The sequence below is a fragment of the Coptis chinensis genome, chromosome 4 (assembly GCF_015680905.1).
Source record: "Coptis chinensis isolate HL-2020 chromosome 4, ASM1568090v1, whole genome shotgun sequence".
NCBI lineage: Eukaryota > Viridiplantae > Streptophyta > Magnoliopsida > Ranunculales > Ranunculaceae > Coptis > Coptis chinensis.
Window position 1 is genome coordinate 44,244,703 of NC_141459.1, and position 7,205 is coordinate 44,251,907.

The 7,205-nt window shown below is 35.9% G+C and overlaps 1 pseudogene across 2 annotated transcripts; it reads right to left on the bottom strand.

The window, feature by feature from the left end:
* Positions 1–250: 250 nt before the first annotated feature.
* On the bottom strand, positions 251–5,368 carry LOC147503623 (tRNA(His) guanylyltransferase 1 pseudogene; annotated as a pseudogene). Of its 2 annotated transcripts, XR_015192786.1 has the most exons (3): positions 3,631–5,368; positions 2,926–3,066; positions 251–756 (listed from the first exon to the last, which is right to left on the bottom strand). The product of XR_015192786.1 is annotated as a tRNA(His) guanylyltransferase 1 pseudogene, transcript variant X1 (transcript). The 2 variants fall into 2 exon arrangements; XR_015192787.1 differs by lacking the exons at positions 251–756; positions 2,926–3,066 and adding an exon at positions 3,078–3,510.
* Between the last annotated feature and the right edge of the window lie 1,837 nt (positions 5,369–7,205).

A 7,205-nucleotide genomic window follows, 5' to 3' on the forward strand; every position in this document is an offset into this window, starting at 1 on the left:
TTTGCCTTTACCTATTAACCAGAGGTAATCCATTTACTTCAGAGCCCATTAACTCCTTCCCAAGCAGTTTGAGTATTTGTAGTTGCTTTTGAGTCTACCTGATCGTATTTTAGTATTACTGTTCAGATCGTATTTTCCACACATGTCAAGTTTGGCAAGTCAAGTTCTAGACAAAAATAACTTGCATGTATGCTAAGTTCGTCAGTCTGGTGCTGACTTGCTGATAAAGCACTTCAGACTCAGTATGGTGTTTCCCAAAACCCGAAATTCCAACTTATACTATTTATCAGTGCATGACCACTTTTTTTTTTCCCGCTAATCCACACCCATCTTATATATTAAAAACTCCAAGGAAATAAGTTATGTTTTAACATACAATTTGGAAGAGGTCTGATTCCTTGGCCATGGCTAGCCCATTGTGCCAGGTCATGCGCCTCCCCATTAAACTGCCAGTTAATCCACTTAAACTGACAACACCTAAACACAGCTGAGGATCTCAAAATACAGCAGCAAGACCCCAGCTACATGGACAATCAGAACTTTGCAGAGCCTGTATGATAAAGGCATTATCACCTTCAAACTGATACTGAACTCCACCCAGTGCCTTGGCCAGTTTCACTGCTACTTCCACTGCAATCAACTCTGCCTCCTCCGCACTGCGTGTTTTGTACCTTCTGATAGCTGCTCCTACTGCCCTGTCCTGCCCATTCCAAGCTATTACTCCTGCTCCAGCCCATCCCGTACTCCTGTCATAAGCTACATCCATTTTGATATAAGTACTTCTGACATGATTAAAAGGAAAATATACCGTTGCATTTACAAGTTCAGAACTAGAAATAGAAATAGAGTGTGAAGTGCATGACCACTTGCAAGTTTGACTTTAACATCTTCCCCGTAAACACCAAAAGTTAATAATTGAGGTATTAACTACAAAATAATCAACCATCGCCACTTAATATACGAGTTCAAACATAATTTTAAAACAATTATTAATATACAAGTTCAAACAGAATTTTAAAACAATTATCATTGTTCTAATCAAACAACTGGGCAAGCTTCAAGAAAAATTCCTTCAGTTGTGGGGCAATTCAAGTCAACTCCCAGCAGTCTAGCCTGAAATGCTCCATCCCCAAGCACAATACACCAGTACCCACATAGATGCCAGGCCTGCATCAAGTATTCGAGACAGTGAGATCCAACATAGTTATGGCACATCAATCAATCATGTTAGTACAATTGTACCTATATGCAACAAAGCCAGAGTGATAAAGGCCATGATGATCCAGCTTGTACAGTTCACAACAGCAGCAGGAGACATGTCTACAGTATTTCAGTGGCACCGAGAAGTACAGGCTTGTTAATCAAACGGAGCCATTTCTTGTCTGGGAAAGCCTTGTGTTTGGAATAAGATGAGGAACAATTGCTCCAACTAAGATGAGCCAATTGATAGATGAGTACAAGCCTAAAATCTAAATCTCCAAACAAATCTACAAGGCCTGCTCACGCCCTAAATCACAGAGGCATCATAGAATACATGGTCACCTGGGGAAGTCCAGCGATGGTAGCAAGGGACTGTCACAACTCACAATGTGGTATAGTCATTGTCACAAAGTACGGTACGGGTTTAAAACGGTGTACTTGAAAAAAACTTAGTTCGTGTTTTAAACGGAACGTCTTGAGAAAAAAAAAAAAAAAAACGTAAAAAAACGTGGGGCATAAAAAACCGGTTTAAAACGGTAAAACGGGTTTAAAACGTATAATACGTAAAAGAAATGGTAAAAACCGATGATAAAGAATATAATAGATAAGGAGTTTGATTTTTTATAAGAGTGCAAAAAAGAATAGGCACATAAAATAAAATAAAAAAATAATACAAATGAAAGAAAATTCAAATACATGAAAGTATCAAATTATCATTACTCATCCAAATACTAGAAGTTTTAGATTCAGTATCAAAACACGACTCTAAATAAGATACTACTAATTACCAACCATAATGGCATAATCAAGTACTACAAATAAGTTAATAACTTTAAAATTTCCAATTATTAATAGTCCAAAGCAAAATAGAACTGTCTCAATAAGTCAATCTAACGCCCACTCTTCAAAAAAGTAAACTCCAAAACCCCTTTTTCTTCTCCCGTTTTCTTTTAGATTATTATTAAAATAATAATAATAATAATAATAATAAAGTTTTAAACAGGAGATTTTCAAAATCTCGGGTTTTAAACGTTTTTTAAGTTTAAAACGCGTTTTTTTTTAAAACCTTGGTTTTAAACTGGAACAAAACGTCTTGCCAATATCTTGGGTTTTAAACGCGTTTTTTTCAAAAAAAAAACGCCGAATTTGGTGACAATGGGTATAGTATCCATGAGCCACCATGCTGGTCCCAAGTGAACAAACACCGCTATGAGAGTTTGAACAACCTGATCATACACCAAATGAATCTAAACTAAATGTGAGTATCATATCCCAGTTATAAAAAAAACAAAAAAAAATTGTATGTGCCCATGAACATTGTTCTAGTAGGAATCTTCATGTAATGATCGATAAGCTTGAAATCAAGAACACACAGTCAAACTTTTCATGCCTCAGGTTATCTTACTAGTAAGAGGCGATAGCCACTAGTATATCCTACATCTCCTTTTTCAATTGCAGGGGATAAATGATCGCATCCTTTTCAATCAAAATATTTCTTGGATACTAATGAGAAAAGTTTGTTGCTAATAATCAGTAAGCTTACATGAGTATGCAAAACGGTAAGGGCAATCAAAAACAAACTTGAACTAGGTAAGCTCTTAGTGAGATATGGAAAACAATATAGAATGGACTGAATGGACTGTCACTGGAGCAGGAAAATATAGAAAAAACATACATTTAAACTAAGTGAAAAGAGTACAAGGCAGGGACGCTATGTTTACAAACCTGTAAACTGCATAAATCCTTGACTGGTGAAATTGGCTGTGCAAACAGCAGATGACAATAAATGCATTGGCAGAGAGTGTGGCTGAGTGTCTTGCAAATAATAAGGACTCCTTTGTAGCCAAGACTGTCCCCTTTCAAAAACTGTAAAAATGATTACAACAACATAGCATGTTAAATCTTGTAAAATAATGCTTCTGGAAACAATGTAATGAATGTATCATGTTTTGCTTTCCAAAATCTGTCTCATGTTGACAATTGTTATTTCTATCTTATTTATCCAATATCCCTAATACCCTTCTCGTCTAAAGTTTGGTTTCTAATTGTAGCAACTTTATCATAAATAAATGACAATGTTTTCTGCGACATTTCAATGCATACAAACTGCAACAGCTATTTCTTGATTTTCTTTTTCTTTTTCTTTTTCTTTTTCCTTTTCTTTTAATTTTTAATGGTTATGCTGTAGATATTATAAATTACAATTAAAGAATAGAACAAAGACAGAAAATAGATGTGTACGATGAGATATCCCCTGGTTTTCAGGTTGCACAACGTTCATCAAATTCAATCATGAAACAAGCTAGCAATCTGCGAGATAAGCATACAACCAACACTGTAGAGGGGGGACTCGTGGTATAACAAACTAAATATAATCATGCAGAGACTTTAAGTTAAAATTTGTTAAGGATAAACTAAAATTCAACTTACGGAAGGAGTAAGATATCCGCCTAACTCGCTTTTGTCCTTGCAGTTAATAGTCACATTATTCTTCACATGCAATGAGATGTGGATTCTCCTTCCAAAAGCTCTCCCCAATTATGTCACAATGTTCTATAATCACTTTCATCTGCATTTTATTAATAGGATCACAACCACTCTCCCTATGCTGCACAATCTCTTCCGCCTTGTCCCTAAATATGAAGGATCCTTTGCGAAACATGGCTGGTAATGTGTTGTAATCGATGCCAAATTGTTTGTAAAGCAGGTCATTTTTATCTAGTGTTTGAGTACCTTTCAAGATAGACTGAGCTTCACTCTTAGTCTTTCCAGATTTAACCAGCATCCAGAAGCAAGTATTGTATTGGTTGTTGATGTGACAATCTACTTGCCTCCAAGCCAGATAATCTCGGAGAATCTTATTCGACGGATAGCATATGGCCCTACCATCAAAAGAAGGCATAGACCTCAATTCTTTGTGGGGGAAGAATTCATCCCATTTCAAAACATATGAGGAGGAGAAGAATGATACAATCATAGACACAATGTTGCTGCCGTGCCTTTGTTGGAAATGAGATGTCTTGCTGAATACAAAGCTGTACTCGTCACTGACTCCATAAGCAATAACTACATCTGTGAACTTTTCTAACACGGCTACCGCACAAGCATTCATCAAACCCAAAGCTTTAGAATCATTTGGCTTATCAAAATCATGCATATCAGAAAATTGGTGAAAATGCCGACCGTCAATCCTAACAACAATCCATGTGTATGGGAGCAGTTTGTTTTTAACTTGGGTTTCATCCTTCATGTACTCATAGACATTGCTAGAATGTCCACTTCTCAACTTGTTCAAATCTTCACTCCCAATGAGGCTTGGATGCTCTCTCCAAAAGCTCTCCCCAATTATATCACAATGTTCAACAAACACTTTTTCCCGCAATCTTACAACAGGATCACCATTCTCCCTATTCTTCACAACAACCTCAACCTTATCCCTAAACACACTAGACCCTTTGCGGAACATCATTGGTAGTGTATTGTAGTTAATACCAAACTGCTTGAAAAGCAATTCGTTTCTACATTGCGTTCGAGTACCCTTTAACATATCTTGAGCATCTGTCTCAGTCTTTCCAGACTTAACAAGCTCCCATAAACAAGTATTATACTGATTAATATTATGACAATCATCTTGCCTCTTGGCCAAATAACCGCGAAGAGTCTCAGTCCACGAAAAATACATAACTTGGGCAACAAAAAAAGGTGTACACCTCAAATCATTTTGTGAAAAAAACTGATCCCATTTACTAACATATAAAGATGAGAAGAATGATACCAGAGTAGACAGTATTTTGCTTGCACGCCTCTGATAAAACTGGGATGACTTGGTGAACACGAAGCTGTACTCAACTCCAAAGCCATATGCAAAGACTATATCTTTGAACTCATGGAACATTGCGACTGCACACGCGTTCATTAAACTCATTAAAGCTTGAGGGTCATTTGGTTTGTCAAAGTGTTGTTGTTGAGAAAAGTGGTGGGCGTCGATTCTGATAACTATATAAGTGGAGGGAAGTAGTTTGGTTTCGAAATAAGGTTCGAATTCTGTCTTCACATATTCATACTTGCTGTTCGCCATTCCTCAAATGCGAATGGAAGACAGAGCCGTCAGACGGACACCCTTTTTTTTTTTTTATGCGTCCTCGTGTCTATGTTTGTGGATATATCTAAAATATCCGGATATTGTGGATATTATAGATATTTCTTTATATATCACGATATATCTTTTATATTTATTTGAAATATAATTGTAAATACTAAATATTTATTTTTTTTGCATAACAAATGATCTTGAAGTTGGATAGGAGAGGAAAGAGTGGAGAGAGGATTACAGACCCATGATCCACTTCAATACCTACTAGAGAGAGATGAGGACGACATATAAACCAACCAAATCACATTTTGTTCACATAACCCCTCCGCCCAGAATGTTCACTCTGATTAAATAAAATTGTTACCTACACAAAATATCGCTAAATATCCCCAAATATCACAATATATCTCCAAATATCGTAAATATCGTCAAAAATATTGAAATATCACCGATATTTGCAATCTCATATATCTCTACATATCACGATATTTTTTGTATCCATTGCTAAAATCTCAATAGATATCGTGATATTTTGTACTGTGATACAAAGTTACAAGCAATACCGGCTCAAAGAACTTTGGTCAGTTTAGAGAAAAATGTAGCAAATAAAGCAATTGTTTGGATAAGAGAACTATAATCAAAGGACTACAAGTTTGGGTAACGGGTAGCTAGTATTTTTGTTTGTATTTGATTAGCCTTTGTATTTGTTAGTCATATGCTCTTATACCTTTATTTAACGAGTCTCCCTAATTTTAAGGGGTCCTACTATTGATACCTCCCAAATTGTGTTGGGCAGACTCCGCCTAACTCGGCTCAATTTGGGGTATATACTTATGTTGGGTACTACACAAGGTCTCGTACACCCCCACCCAATTCACCAAAAATCAAGAAACTGGTACTAATTAACCAGTTTCAGCCTTCGTGTATTTCTTCTCTTTGTGTCTTTTTTCTCTCTTCGATCACTCTCTAACTGTATTCACCAAATTAGCATATAGAAATCGAAGCCAAAATGAAATAGAGTAGAATAATAAAGGAGTAATTCGGGTCACGGTGGCACGTCTGAGAAAAATAGAGAAAGGGGAACAAACACGTAGGCATCCGTCCGTAGAGAAGATTTTCATGTTCTAAAATGTTAGGGTCTTCCATTTTATTGTTTTGATTATGTTTGATTAAGTAGTTTAGGACTTGGGGTATAGTTTTTAGGGATTAGGGTTTAAGATTGGTTTAGTTATTACTCATGAGTTTAATGTAGGGAGTAAAAGTGGGGGGGTTACAAGAGGTTGTCAACAAGTTAACTTAATGTATTTGGTGGTTGCCCAACACAAAACATGTTTTTTAGGTCGATGACAAACTTGTAATTTTATTTATTTTTTTAATCTGCCCAACACAAAATGAAAGGTACCCATAACGAAAGCCAATTAATTATAATTTTGTTGGCTTAGCAACAAACAATCATGATCACCTAGATAACAAACCACCATGTGATCTAATTCTTTGATGCACACAGAAAATTCTTGATCCACTAGTTGTAACATATTAAATAGCCCTCACTCTATGAAACAAAGACTATACTGACTATTGATAATGATATTCATATAGCCATGTTAAAATATTTTAGTTTGATCTCCTATTTCATCCACTCTATTTCGTTTATATAGCTCCAATGTTTTAAAAGCATACGTTGGAGGCATATGCCTTGTGGCAAGACGTCATCACGCCATCTAAAACACCCTAAAAGCATTGAGCAACATGGTTTGGCATTATAGGTGTACCTTGTAGTGAAAGCCTCCATTGCAAAGAAACACTAGTCTACAACTCAATATTGTTTTAAATTTTTTAAAATATATGGTTGTTTTAAAGCATACATCAAGCAAGAGAATCTTCCTTTTTTTTATATAGATTTATTTAAATT